The sequence below is a fragment of the Enhydra lutris genome, unplaced genomic scaffold, assembly GCF_002288905.1.
Source record: "Enhydra lutris kenyoni isolate GAN:26980312 unplaced genomic scaffold, ASM228890v2 scaffoldscaffold9, whole genome shotgun sequence".
Taxonomy (NCBI): domain Eukaryota; kingdom Metazoa; phylum Chordata; class Mammalia; order Carnivora; family Mustelidae; genus Enhydra; species Enhydra lutris.
Genome location: NW_019154093.1, coordinates 61,935,557 through 61,951,675, shown reverse-complemented (window position 1 = coordinate 61,951,675; position 16,119 = coordinate 61,935,557).

Sequence of the window (16,119 nt, the reverse complement as noted above, 5' to 3'; positions counted from 1 at the left end):
TTTGGCTCAGGTCATGATCCCAGGGTCCTGGGATTGAGCCCCGCATCGGGCTCTCTGCTCAGCAGGGAGCCTGCTTCCTTTTCTCTCTCTCTGCCTCTCTGCCTACTTGTGATCTCTGTCTGTCAAATAAATAAAAATTTTTTAAAAAATCTTTAAAAAAATGAAAATAAAATATCAAGACCTTTAGCAGTGAAAATTTTCAGTGGATGCCACATAAATTAAACAGATATTTAATATAAAGAAAGGGTAAGTGAGAACTAAAAACAATATTAGGCAATAGATGCTAGAGTAAGTAAAACAATAATTTTGGAAACAAACAAATATCTAGATACAGTTTCTGTAATAGCTAATTCCAAACAGGAACATAGCTTACAGAAGTCAACTATAGACTTAAACCTAGGGCATTGTCAATGACCAGAAACTTTGTAAATGAATTAAAAAAAAAAAGAATATTCTTGGAAACAAGCAGAAAGTCAAAAGTTAATTATTGAGCACTTGATTATATTACATTCTGGTATGTTATTTCTTTTAGATTTTGCCACAATTCTATTATTATCCTTCTCTTTCTACTTCTGATGTTTTCATTCCTTCTTTATCCCTCCCTCTTTTTCTGTTCTTCTCTTTCCCATCTTCATTAGCCCCTCTCTTTTTTCCTGCTTTCTCTCTCCCTTTCTCCTGTCTCCTCTCAGAAATGCCTAATCGAAGGCCTGGATCATCTTTCTCAGGAATCCACAATTTACCCAAGGACCCTCTAAGTGACAGGTTCACTCCAAAAATCAGGATGCTGCTGCACACCACAGGGATAGGTTCAGGGTTTAAAGAGAAGGACACCATCCTGGGATGGTCATAGTAGAAAAATCGTCCATGCAAAACTAATGTATTTCAGTGATATTTAATCCCAATAGCATTGTAATATAGGTCCTATATTATTAGACTCAAATATTTATTCCTAAAATGTTTAATATTGTTCTGTCAAAAAGAGAACTAATATAAAACAATTATTATTTGAATTTTACTTTGTTGACTCCAGTAAGCTACATGAATTTACCTCTTCACAAGTATGTGAGGTGTTCCTCATTATTTCTCCGAGCTCTTCAGATGGTCTTGGCCATACTGCAGCATTAAAATCCTGTGCTTTTGTTTCAGTTTAGGATCCCTCGTGTTTTGTCTTACAATTTAACAAATGTAGAGATTCTAGAATGACACAAAGAACAGGAAACAGAATAAACAAAGAATTGTAAAAGAAGACATACAATAAAGTCTAAGTCATTTGGATTTATTTTGCCATCAAATTCTGATATCCTTTCATTGTTTTACTTTTCTTCGTAATATTAATCACAGTAATACATACCTAGTATATATTTTACTTCTTTTTCTTATTGTCTGATTCTCCCTACTAGGAGGTAAGCTCCATGAAGACAAGGGTGTGTGTGTGTGTGTTTGGGCAGGGTGACAGAGCTAAGTGTAATTAATACCTTGTATCTCACAAATAGCAGGTGATCAGCAAATATATGTAGAACTGAGTCAATCTCACTCTTTGGGCTTTATGATTACTCTAAGTACTAAACATTTGCTAAACAAATTATTAATACAAATAAGACTAAAGAAAAAGAATAGCAAAAATTTGCTTTCAAATGCTTCATAGATGATAATTTTCCATGGGAATGAAAAATTACTTAGAAGTCATTAAATTCATCATTATGTGTTATTCAAAAAAAGTAGGGTCTCTCTGCGTTTGGTAGAATATAGACTCAAAGGTAGCTGCAGTATTACAGGTCTTTTAAAATGTTCTAGAATTCAGATATCTATCATCATTCCAAACAACTTTTTCATATCTGAGAGGATGATTAAACCCAAAAGCATGTGTAGGATTAGATACTAGGCCAAATTAGCTTACCAAATGTTTTTTGAGTGTCTACTGAGTAAAAGGTCTTAGTTACATGTTAGGTAAATTTAAAAAATGAAAAAGACCTATTGTTCTTCAGAGAAAGCAAAAGAGAGAGCATAAATTCACCCTGAAACAAAGCAATATGGAAAAAGGAAAAGGCAATAATAGAATAATAGAACTGCTCCTTAGGCACTTAGGATGAATTGAATTTTAACAGAAGGATGCAAAAGGCAAGGACGTACCAGACTGAGGAGCAAGTATGAACAAAGGCATGAGTTGGTGAAAGTGCATGGAGTTGCTTGGGAACTGGAATACTCTGATATGATTGGAATGAAGAGTGTGTGTAGGCATGAAGGTTTATTACAAATGGAATTGTTTTCTTGAATGTGCAGGATTTTTGAGCAGAAATTATTAAGTAACCTGCCTCATAGACCCTATATAGGAAGAGTCCTCTTCTACTGTGCCTTCCTACTCCAAGATTTTATGAGACCCTTTGGTAAATACATACATAGGACAAATGCATTCTGGAATCACAAGAGAATGCAAGTTGAGATTTGGAATTCCCATAAGCAGAAGCAGTAGATACAGATTTACCAAAGCACTTTATAGTTGGTCAGCTTGTTAGTTATTAAGTCAGACACAAGTGGTTGTAGAGGGATCTGCTGGATGAATCACATGTTAAAACATGGAGCATAGGGAGAGAGAAACTTTCATTCCCAATGGAATCTAGTAGTCTGAGAACCACCGAGCTCTTCTACTCTGTTAAGTCTCCACATTTGTGCTTAACGTAATCAATACATGAGTCCTTATATTCCTAGTCATCATTCTAGGATCAACAGTATTATTTTTTCTTTGGTTAAATTAAGTTGCTCTCTTTATAACGATTCATAATGTGCAATAGTAGTCTCTGAATTCTCATCTTAGAATTAACATTCTTGTCAAATTCACTAAGAAAAATGGTTTACCTTTCTCTGACTTCTTAAAATAACTTTTATTGTTTTTTTTTCTGATATAGATTATGATAGTAATACATAATTATATAAATTAAAAAAAAATAAGTACAGTAAGTTAGAAAAATTACCTGAAATACCATAGCTGCTATTATTCTGGCATATTATCTCCCCAGTGTTTTGTTTTGTTTTTTCATGTTCTGTGAATAGACAGCATGAAACAATAGTTAGCATGAAGAAATGTGGAGACAAATGCACTTACACACAGGCATCCCGAACTAAAACTGCTATATAAATTACTTTTATTTAAAAAAATGTGTATATTCACATCAATTATGTTTTCTTCAGAACATAAATTTTTAATTACTATATAGGATTTTAATATATAAGTATACCATAATTTATTTAACCAACCTCCAGTCCTTGGTCATAGATTTTTTTCCTTAATTTTTCATATTAAAAATGTAGTGATAATGTTGTACATAACTGTTTAACATATCCAGTATCATTTCCTCATGATAAAATTGCATGGTAAAGGGTTTGCTAAATTTTAAGGGTTTGGATGGACATTGCCAAATTACACTTCAGCTGAGCATGAGTGATTATTTCCCTGCATACTTTCCAACACTTGATATTGTAACTAAAAACAGAAGAAATAAAACTTTGAAAATGTGGTATATTATCTTAATGTTATTTTGACTACCTTTATTACTATTGAGACTGAATATTTAAAATTTTTATGAATCATTTACATTTCTTTATTTGTAAAACAGGTGGTTTTAGGGGAACTTGAGTTTTACTGATTTCTAAGAGCTTTTTTTAGTAGCAAGCCTTTATTTATTATATGAGTTCTTACCTAGAATCACAAAAATGCAGTTCTACCCATCATTGGTGTAGTATAATATGGACACATCTTGATATTCACATCAAGTAAGTTATTTTTAAAATAGTTAATAAAAATAGAAAAACTCCACTTTGAAAATAAGATATATTCCACAATTCTCAGGACAAAACAAGTTTTCATTGTTCCACTAGAGATTTTCATACTAGTCTTTCTAGTTATAAATAGCAATAAAAAGGATAATTAACTCCATAAACCGGCAGCAATCAGAATGAAAATCAGAGGATGAGATATTACTTAATCAGGAGAACAATGACTAGGATTTTTAGTTGCCAAACCAAATTTCATACAAAACTATAGGGAAATATCACTGAAAATAAGCACAACAGGGAAAGCCAGGTGTGCAGATGTAATTAATTTTATTTTTCTTTCACATTTTTGATTGAGATTATGTTGTTCTAGAAAGTCATGGATTAAAAACAAATTATTCTGATAACTTTATTAGAATTTATATATTTAGTGATGAACTACAAAGGTTTTTAAGATAGATTTGGTTTTAGGTCTGTGAGTTGGTTTTTGCTTTGCCTTTTGGCTTGATTGGTTTAATTATGGTCCTTTAGACACTGGTATTTGGGTAAAATTTGACTTCTAAGAACAAAATATTCAAACAGAAAGTCAGGACATAAGCCATCTTCCAGAAATCTCTTTTCTATAGCATTTTTAAGTTCAATTTGAAAACTGCATTAATCACACTTAACTTTTACCTTCTTCCCTCTTCAGTTACTTCCTTCAATGAGAAAAACCCCTGAGTACCAGAAGGATGCCTTGTAGGTAAAGATTCTTCCTTATGCTCCCATTTCTGAGTCTAGTTCAGACCCTTAGTTAAAAACATCCACCCAGATGATTAAATAAATTGTGGTATGTTCACACCATAAAATATTATTTCATGATAAAAATGATATACAACTCGGGGCGCCTGGGTGGCTCAGTGGGTTAAAGCCTCTGCCTTTGGCTCAGGTCATGATCCCAGGGTCCTGGGATCGAGCCCCACATTGGGCTCTCTGCCCAGCGGGGAGCCTGCTTCCTCCTTTCTCTCTGCCTGCCTCTCTGCCTACTTGTGATCTCTGTCTGTCAAATAATATAAATAAAATCTTTAAAAAAATGATATAAAACTCGAATGCATCACAAGGCCATTATGCTCAGTGAAAAAAAGCTCACGTAAAAGGTCACAATAAGATTCTGTTATTGATATAACATTCTTTTTTTTTTTAAGATTTTATTTATTTATTTGACAGAGAGAGATCACAAGTAGGCAGAGAGGCAGGCAGAGAGAGAGGGAAGCAGACTCCCCACAGAGCAGAGAGCCCGATGCGGGGCTTGATCCCAAGACCCTGAGATCATAACCTGAGCCGAAGGCAGAGGCCTTAACCCACTGAGCCACCCAGGTGCCCCTTGATATAACATTCTTAAAATGAAAAATTGTAGAGATGGAGAACAAATCAGCCAGAGGTTAGGGATGGTGAAGGGAGGAGTGGATATGAGTGCAACGGCTAGTGATGGGATAGTTTTATATATTGATTGCAGTGATAGTTGCTTAAATCTGCATATATGATGAAGTGGCATGGAACTATATACATACATTGTATGAATGTCATTTCCTGAGTTCTGACATTATACTACAGTTGCATAAGTGGTAATTATCGGGGAAACTTGGTATACAAGATCTGTTTGTACTATCTTTATAACTCCTTGTAAATCTATAATTATCTCAAAATAAGAAAGTTTTTTAAAAATCCACCCAAATCAGGCAGGAGGTTGAAAAGAGCCTTTCTGAAGGTTCCAGGGTGAAAGAATAAGTTTAACCAGTCTACAAGCCAAATCTGTTCTTAGAAATAAAAACAAAACAAGAAACTGCGTACAGAAAAGTATACATTCATAATTTTCTTTTTTGAGATTTAGAAAATCATGAATGTATATATTTTGACTAGCAATTTTATAATGCATAATTTTAAATGTATCATTTTATGTATTATATTTTGTATTTTTTATATATCACAGACTTTCTTAGTAAATATATATTATATATTTTTTATGCTATATAATATATAATTTTCCTTAGCAAGTTTTTCTTCCTAAATTTAAGAAAGGTTATCATGGTAATTCAGAATTCAAAAAGGTGCTATCTACAGATCTCTGAGTGGAATCATCAATTCTAAAATGTAACTAAAACTATATAAATCTAAAATTTTGATTTGAAGATGTAGTTCATCATGTTTATTAGCTTTCAGTAAACTTGAAATCCTGATTTAAAGATATAAATTAGGATGTTAGTTCACTTCTGTGTAAATTGAATTTATGTTAACATTAAATCTTGATTTAGAAACAGAGTTAAGGATGTAAGTTGGTGTGTGGGTGTGTGTGTGTGTGTGTGTGTGTAATTTGCATGATATGGCTAATTGTGTAATTTGCATATTCTATCACTTAATAGTTGGATGACCTGAGGGCAAATAACCATAAGCTCTCTATATTTCTGGAATATGCAGATGATAATAATACCTGTTTTACCTTCTTCACAAGGTAGAACACTAGAGAAAACGGTTATAATTGTTCCTAATAAAAATAATTGCAACAGGCTATTCTGTCAGCCTGTGGAATGTGATATGTTGAAAAGCGTATTTTACCCACCTCTAAAAAAGAATTTGAATGACACACAAACCAGTGATTCACCTGATTGGATCCAAGTAAATAGCATCAAATGAAACCCTCAAGCAGATAAGGTAGAAATGAAATTATCCTCTAACAATGGCACAGGACATGTATGTTTCTTCTATTGTGATAGCTGTAATTTTATGTTCCCATTTGTGAAATTATTTTCTTCTTTATAATATCCAAACTTTCAAGTTACATTTACTCATTTGAAAATTGTTTATTGACTTAAATCTTAGAAAATAATAGTAGCATTATTTATAATAGCAAAAAAGTGTAAACAGACTAAATGTTCCACAAGTGGAGGTTGGATAAACAATATTATATTTATTGCAATCATATGCATAGCATTTTCAGAAACATAATTGAAAGAACCAAAATATGCATGCTATCGTCCCATAAAATGTGTACAAAATGTGTATAAAAATGTGTACAAAAATTACAGTGTCAACATCCATTCATGATAAAATTTCTTAGCAAAGTGGATGTAGAGGGAACATACATAAACATAATAAAGGCATTATATTAAACGCCTACAGCTAACATTGTATTCAGTAGAGAAAAGCTGAACCCTTTCTTTCTCAGATCAGAAAGAAGTCAAGAATACCCATTCTTGCCACTTTTATTCAACATAGTATTGGAAGACCCAGCTAGAGGAATTATTCAAGAAAAAGAAATAAATGGGATTCAAATCAAAAAGGAAGAAGTAAACTAACTCTATTTATAAATGAAATAATATAATATATAGGAAACCCTAAAGACTCTACCAAAACACTCTTAGAAATAATAAATTCAGTAAAGTTGCAGGATACATAATCAATTTACAAATAATGAACTATCAGAAAGAGAACATTAATAAGGGTCATATATGATAAGCCCACAGCTAACATCCTGATTTCAAACTGTATTGTAAAGCTATAGTAATCAAAACAGTATGGTACTGGCATAAAAACAGACACATAGATCAAAGAATCCTAAAATTTGTATGGAACCACAAAAGACCCTGAAAAGCTAAAGCAATCTTGAGAAAGAACAGAACTGGAGGCATCACGCTTCCTGATTTCAAACTATATAGTATACTGAACAGTATATATTGCCATAAAAACAGACTCATAGATCAGTGAAACATAATAGATAGTTCAGAAATGAACTCACACTTATTTGGTCAATTAATTTATCAAAAATGAGCCAAGAATATACAATGGGGAAAGGATAGTCTCTTCAATAAATGGTGCAGGAAACCTGGAGAGTCACATGCCAAAAAATAAAACTGGACCACTATGTTATACCATACGTAAAAAATCACCTCAAAATGGATTAAAGACCTGAAACCATAAGAGTCCTAGAAGAAAATCATAGGTGATAAGTTCCTGGACAGTGGTCTTGGCAATGATGTTTTTGAATTTGACACCAAAAGCAAAAACAAGAAAAGCAAAAATAAACAGGAGGAACTACATCAAACTAAAGAGCTTCTGCACAGCAAAGAAAACCATCCAAAAAAAAGAAAGAAAAGAAAGAGTAATAAGAAAGGAAAAAAAGAAAGAGTAATCAGTGGAATGGGAGAAAATATTTGCAAACCACATATCTAATCAGGTGTTAATATCAAGAAAAACTTGAAACTCAGTAGCATGAAAACAAAGAACCCACTTAAGAAATGGTCAAAGGACCTAAATAGATACCTTCCCAAAGAAAACATGTAAATGTCCAACACAAAAATATAGATGTGAAATGATGGATGTGTTAATTAACTTGAAGGGGTAATCCTTTACAATGTATACACATACCAAATGATTATGTTGTATACTTTGACTATTTTACAATTTTTATTTTTTAATTATACCTCAATAGAGCTGGAAAAAAAAATAGCATGGGCATACATTTCATTAATATGTAGGTCATGGCAGTAACTAAAACTGGAGGTTTTAAAAAGAGTTGCTTCTAAATAATAAAGATGTGAAGGTATGGGATATGGGGATAATAGTTTCTCAAAATTAGCTATCTGCCATTGGACTTTCTGGTAATATTTATGGACTAATTTGATTTAAAACATTTAAATTAAATGTATTTAAGAAAACAAGGCAGTTTTAAAATTTAGTAACACCTAAAACAGTCTTTTTTAAAAAATCAGTCTTAAAAAAGAGTATTTTGATTAAAAAAAACAATTTCCAGATACTTTTTCTTATTTGCCTGATTCTTTTTTTTTTTTTTTTTTTAAGATTTTTACTTATTTGACAGAGAGAGATCACAAGTAGGCAGAGAGGCAGGCAGAGAGAGAGAGGGGAGGAAGCAGGCTCCCTGCGGAGCAGAGAGCCCGACACGGGGCTCGATCCCAGGACCCTAGAATCATGACCTGAGCTGAAGGCAGAGGCTTTAACCCACTGAGCCGCCCAGGCGCCCCTGCCTGATTCTTATACCCTGTTTATCCAGACCTTTGCTATGATGTTTTTCTCTTGCCAGACTGGCTTTCTGTGATTCTGCTTTTTGCTCAATATCCAAACCCTATTCCTTAACTTTGCCCTTCCATAGACTCAGGTTTAGTTTTACACTGATCCTTATACCTTGAACACCTCTAGTGGGATGAAACTGAGAGTTTTCAGCAACTGTCTTGAGGGCTTGTTTTGGCTTGGCTCATCACTCTCAGTTTGCACCATCCATACAGACTTTACTGACCATTTCTAATTTCTCATGTTAAAATTTATTTCTGACCTCAACAGAGAAGGGAGCCAAATAGGAACCATTGCCTCAAGACCATCTATCTCTCTGATCAAACAGAGAAACAGTTACCAATTGTAATGCCTACAGCTTGCCTTACACATCCCATTCCCAGGGAACATTTTTTTTTTTAATTTTTAAAATTTTTTTATAAACATATATTTTTATCCCCAGGGGTACAGGTCTGTGAATCGCCAGGTTTACACATTTCACAGCACTCACCATAGCACATACCCTCCCCAATGTCCATAACCTCACCCCCCTCTCCTGACCCCTCTCTCCCCAGCAACCCTTAGTTTGTTCTGTGAGATTAAGAGTCTTTTATGGTTTGTCTCCCTCCTGATCCCATCTTCTTTCATTTATTCTTTTCCTACCCCCCAAACCTCCCACGTTGCATCTCCACTTCCTCATATCAGGGAGATCATATGATAGTTGTCTTTCTCCAATTGACTTATTTTGCTAAGCATAATACCCTCTAGTTCCATCCATGTCCTCGCAAATGGCAAGATTTCATTTCTTTTGATGGCTGCATAGTATTCCATTGTGTGTGTGTGTGTGTGTGTATATATATATATACACAACCTCTTTTTTATCCATTCATCCGTTGATGGACATCTAGGTTCTTTCCATAGTTTGCCTATTGTGGACATTGCTGCTATAAACATTCGGGTGCACATGCCCCTTCGGAGCACCACGTTTGTATCTGTAGGGTATATACCCAGTAGTGCAATCGCTGGGTCATAGAGTAGCTCTATTTTCAGCTTTTTGAGGAACCTCCATGCTGTTTTCCAGAGTGGCTGCACCAGCTTGCATTCCCACCAACAGTGTAGGAGGGTTCGCCTTTCTCCGCATCCTCGCCAGCATCTGTCATTTCCTGACTTGTTAATTTTAGCCATTCTGACTGGTGTGAGGTAGTATCTCATTGCCAAGGAACATCTTTTAAACCAACAAGGTTGTTTTACTTATGATGGAAAGGGTCAGTACCACAATCTTCTTAATTTCTACTCTTAAGCAGGCCAAAATAAAGGGCACAGTGCTCTGACTGATGCTATTTTGATTATACAAATTTGAACATGCCCACTTCTAATAGCGTGGTAAATCTTCCATGTCCATTAAGATTGTAGATGATGCTGCGAAGTTATATTGAAGTGTAGGACACTCAGCACAAATATTTACAGCAGGCTAAACTATTCATTTCTAAATGAATTACCTTGTGGGTAATAGTAGAGCTGAAAACTAAGAAATAAGGGTCAGATTCCTCCTGTGAGATCTCCCTTGTAAAATTATCTCAAATGTAATAATACCACATTATTGACTTAAGCACACTCCTAGTGACATGCCATAGCTGACCTGTAATTTTTATCCTACATGATGCCAGCCCTAATAAAATGACACTTGTGAATGTAAATTAAGCTCACAAAGGGGACAGATTGCATGATTCTGGTTTCTCTCAGATGCCTGTAGGCTATCACAGGTTCCATATGTGAAGTAATTATGTTCACTGAAGGAAAGAATAAATGCTGTCAAATTGTGTACTGAGAGAGAAAGCAGCTATTATATTTCAGTAGTCGCTAGAGCATTGCCCCCAGACAGTAGCAAGATGTATAAGAAAATAAAAACTGTGCCAGCCATATATTACACATCTGCCTTTACATTTGTAGCTCCCCTTAAATGTATATTATACAAAGCCAATAACTTACCAATGAATGTTTCAGCTGTCTTCTTCGGCATATTTTCTGTGGAGCCATTTTGGAGTATGTGGCATGGTGGTTATAGAGGGATAATGAATATAGATGTTTCCTAGTTCTGTTTTTCCTTATGTTGTGCTGCAAAGCAGCAACCCTGTTGGATCCCTGACATTTGGACTTTGCTTTTTTCCTTAAAGAGTATCTCAAATTCAACCCTAGACTTGCCCATAGCTGTCTTCTTTATAGTTTATGGAAATGGATGGAAGATGTTCTCCATTCTAAAACTTCCTTACCTATTGAGAGCACTTTTTAAAAAATGAATTAAGTAAGACAAGGTAATAGCTAATAATGATTTGGTACTTGTACCTAATGTAATTTATTAGATGAATTCTCACTATCTTGCTTGGTATCACAAGTAAAGAAGTGAATGATGAAGATTTTTTTTTTTTTTAAAGTATATGGTTTCCAGCAAAGAGCTAATGGGACCTCTCTAAGCCATCCTTTCTTGCCTAGTCTCAAATAGCATTGAGACTTCTATGACACAGCTAGCATGCATAAAAGGCTAGACAATTACTGGTAGAGGAAAGTTCTTTTTGGATCTTGTCCCTATCCTCTGAGAAAGGTATGTAACTTTTGAGAATGGTGACTTCCCACCCTTCTTCTGTGCCCCGGACCTCCAAGGAGTCTGTTGACTTTATGCTGGTTTCTGATTGAGCCAAGAGGCTCCCAGTTTGGCTTCTAAACTTAACTATTCATACTCCAATCTTTCTCTCCATCTTCTAAAACAAAAGAAAACAAAATCTATCATAACTCTTCAGAACAGTTTATTTTATTTGGATATTAAAATTTAAAAAAATTAAAACCTAATGAATATTATGGTTTAATGAGTAGGAGGTAATTATTGTTTTTACACTTTGCAAAGGAATAGAAATTAACCTAAATGAGTGATATCATGGGGTGATAAAATGAGTTATGGAATCTCGGGTGGAATAGATTTTAATACCCCTCTACATTATTTAAGAAACAGAGTTTATCAGTTTCAGGGTGAACATTTCTAGTGCTTGGGAATGGGAAGCTTTGCGGTTCTGTTCGCTCTTTTGACTGCTAAGAGTTCTTCTTCATAATGAGGTGAAACAAAAACTGGCATCGATAATATTTTGATACTTGTTTTCCTGCAGCTGCAAAGAAAACTCGTCTCCCTCTTCAGTACCCTATAAAATTGGAAGGCTGTGGCCATATTCCCACTCCCCATAGCTCTTCATTAAGAGGTTTTCCCCATTTCATCAATGCTTCCTCTTATAATATTGTTCATAAGCCTTTCTAGGACTTAAATATATTCAGGAAGTTCAAGGGGGAAAATGTTGGGAGAAATTTATATCTTTTAAGTGCCTCATCCTTCTGTCAACTATGGCTGTACTGCCATTTTGTACTTTTAGCAGTCTTGGTTTGGTATTAATGAATGCTGAGATCTGTGAGGGTGAGATGAAGAAATCCAAACTATTTAAACTATTTATTTCCACATTTTGGCTGTTTCAGTAATACTGCTGTGAATATTTGTGTACAAGCTTTTGTGTGGGTATGTTTTCACTTCTCTTCTTCCAGAATTTCTAGGTCATATGGTAACTTATGTTTAACATTTTTGAGGAACTGCCAAACTGTTTCCAACATGGCTGCAACATTTTCATCCAGTTTCTCTACATTCATGCCAAAGTTTTCTTTTTGATTTTAGCATGCTAGTGGGTATTAAGTGACATCTCATTGTGGTTTGATTTATATTTTCCTAATGACCAATGATGTTCAGCATCTTTTTTTATGTACTTAGCTTCTTTGTGGAAGTGTCTATTCATATCATTTGCCAATTTTTAAATTGGGTTATTTACATTTTTATTTTTGAGTTGTAAAAGTTCTTTGTATATTCTAGATCCTAGTTCCTTATTAAATATGATTGCAAATATTTTCTCCTATTTTACAGTTGTCTTTTTACTTTCTTGATAGTTTCCTTTGAAGCACAAACATTTCTAATTATGAGGAAGTCTATTTTATCTATTCTTTTGTCACTTTTGTTTTTGGTGTCAAATCTAAGAGGGCTCTACATAACTAGAGGTTATAGAATTTACTCCTGTGTCTTTATCTGAGAGTTTTATAGTTCTTTTGGCTCTTAATTTAGGCCTATGATCCATTTTGAGTTAATTTTCACATATATGTAAGGGAGATATCCAACTTCCAGGATTATTTGTTGAAAAGACTGTTCTTTCTCCATTGAAAATCCTTGGCATCCTTGTTGAAAACCAACTGTCCATAAATATCTGGTATGGACTTTTGACCCCAAACTATGAGCAACTAAAAGGAATGAGAAAATATTTTTTAGGAGTTAGCCAGAACATTAAAAAATAGATCTAATGAAGGGCCAGGACTAGGGTGAGGCAAGTGAGGCACTTGCTTTAGGCACAAAATTTAGAAAAATGCCAAATGCAATATTAAAAAAAATACTTTTAAAAATCTATGATGAACAAAATATCAAAATTTTAAATAAAGACAGATTAGTATTGCTGATTTTTCCTTTGTCTTTAGGCTCTAATATGGCTTGGCACAGCATTATTAATTGTCTTTATTAACCGTTTGGTACTTTATCGTGACTTTTTGCATTAGACTTTTAAAAATGCTGTGCTGGAATAGGTTTATTTTGATTATTGGTACCCTCTGCCCTTAAGTTTACACTGAGGCAAGTGCCTCATTCATCTCACTCACCTCACCCTGTGCCAGTCCTGCTGACAAGTACAGATAATGGCTTCACACCCTAAACTTGCTACACAAGTTATTTGCAAGCTTCATTAGCTAACCACAAACAAATGCCTGTTCGTCTAGCTAACCAGACAAATCCCTCTTTCCCTACTTAATCAGAGAAAATTATTTATGTTGCACAACACGTGTATCTATTAGGTTAAAGTGGTGTTTGATGTTATGACACTTGATGCAATTTGTCTGCCTGAATAACATTGTATGTTACAAGATCTAAAGTAGAGAGCCAGCCTAATTTCAAGGTTCCATCCCTTCACTAATTGTCCTCTGTAGGACTTCAGGAGTTCCATCCTTTCCTTGCTAATTATCAGTTTTAGGTAGTCATCTACTGTTCTGCTAAGATCACAGCAGTGACACAAATGCACATGACAAGAGTATGATGCTTCCAGGCAACTACAATATCTAATCTCATAGTTTTCTGGGTCCAGTAAGTACAGAGGGATTCCTTTGTGTTAAGCACATATCACAGAACATGGTTGATGTAATGGTTCTGATGGGCAGGAAAAAATCTGTAAGTATCGAGAAAGGATTGACGAAACAGGAATAGAAAGAGATTCTTGGCCTGTGAGCATTAATTTTTCTTTTCATAGTGAGATTTAGGTTTTCTTTATTAAAAATACTTTGGTTTTATATTTGACCCTAATCCATAATTTTCTTCAATTATTTCTTTGTGGCTAGGCAGCCATGACTGGAGTTAAGAAAGCCAACAGTACTTTTTAATAGGTATTAACAAAGATATCTGACCTTTCAAATAAGAATAATGATTGACTGAGAGCTAGGACTATATAATAGGTCAGTTCAGACAGGAAGAGGTTAAAGAGATAAATCTGAAGGAAAAGACCTACCAAGGAAAAGATGTTTCTGAGACTAGGAATAGAGTAGGAGGATGTGGCATCTAAGAATAAGATAAAAATATAGGGCATCTCATGGAGCCACAGTAGAGAAACATGTCAGGGCACTGTAGGTCAAAAATCTCACTGTTCTCTTCAGGGGTGAGTTTGCTAGTCCTGGGCCAAAATAAAATGGTAAGAAATAAGATCCAACCTCATCATCCCCACTAATCTGGTTTCTTTTTTGTTGCCAACTCACATTTAGCAGTTCATCCAGTCTCACACTGAGGTGAAATTAAAAAAAGAGAAAAAAAGATAGTTACATGTAAATAGTTGCCCTCTTATGAAAGAGCCATGAATGACAATATCCTGAAACCCTCTGCTGTCTGAAATAACTTCTGTTTCCTATTGCTGGTCTCCATTGGAGCCATTCTCCATCCTAGACACCCTCTTTGCCAAAATACTCATTACTTTCCAGGGTAATGGTGATCCCCGTTCATGTCATTCCAGCTCCCAGTTAGCATAGCTTCTGCTCACTGGAACTCCCTGTCGCACTGCTTTCTAAAGCATGTTCTACTGAAATCTGTTTGATGGTCACATAGTTTTTGAAAAAGATGAGGGTTTGGTTTTTTTTTTTTTTAATTGCTATAAGCTGAGAAACTTTTGCATTGCAAACCTGCAAGGATAGGGTACCAGTGGTGGTGCTGGTGGAGAAAGTGGTGGTGGTAATTGGGATCTATACAATGTCTGCCAAAAATATTTGACCATTGGCTTTTCCTTCCTGAATCATTTGATAAGGGTAGGGGTAAAGTGAATGAGGTTGTAAGATATCATAGTGTTCCTTAAGCATCAGTTTGAGAAAAGTGTTCTATCCGTATCTTACGTCATCAATTTTAAGCAAGGCTAAAGGTTCAGTAGTTTGACAAGGAACTCCCAAAATCCACTTAAACTCCCAAATAAAAATTCCTAAATCCATTCCCATCCCCAGAGTCATTTATAAGTATAATACAAATTGTCCTCCCACATTTGGTCCATATGAAAATGTTCTTTACTTTCTTTTTTTTTTTTTTTTAAGATTTTATTTATTTGAGAGAGAGCAAACAAGAGTGAGCACACAAGCCAGGGCAGGTGGAGTGGAAGAGGGAGAAGCAGGCTTCCCCTGAGCAAGGAGCCCAATGTGGCAATGTGGGGCTTGGTCCCAGAACCCTGGGATCATGACTTGAGCTGGAGACAGATGCTTATTGGACTTGAGCCACCCACATGCCTCACATGTGAAAGTATTCTATTACTCAGCTGTATGGGTCTTCTTTTGCTTTGTAACAAATTACCACAAACTCAGCAGCTCAAAATAACACACATGTATTATCTTACAGAGTCTGTATATCACATATCCAGGCATGATTTAGTTGTGTTCTTTGCTTCAGGGTCTTAACCAGTTTCCACTCAAGATGTCAGTTGGGTCTGTGTTGTCACCTGAGCCCTAAGGTGGTCTTCTAAGTTCACATGGTTGCTGGCAGAATGTATTTCTTTGCAGCTGTACAACTCATGGTGGCTTGCTTCTTCAAAGCAGGAGAGAGTCTCTGAAGAGAGAGACTCAGTCCCTCTCTTTAAGGACTTTCACCTGATTAAGTCGTGATCACACAGGATAATCCTCCTTTTGATTAACTCTCAAATCAACTCATGTGGGACCTTGACTACATTTGAA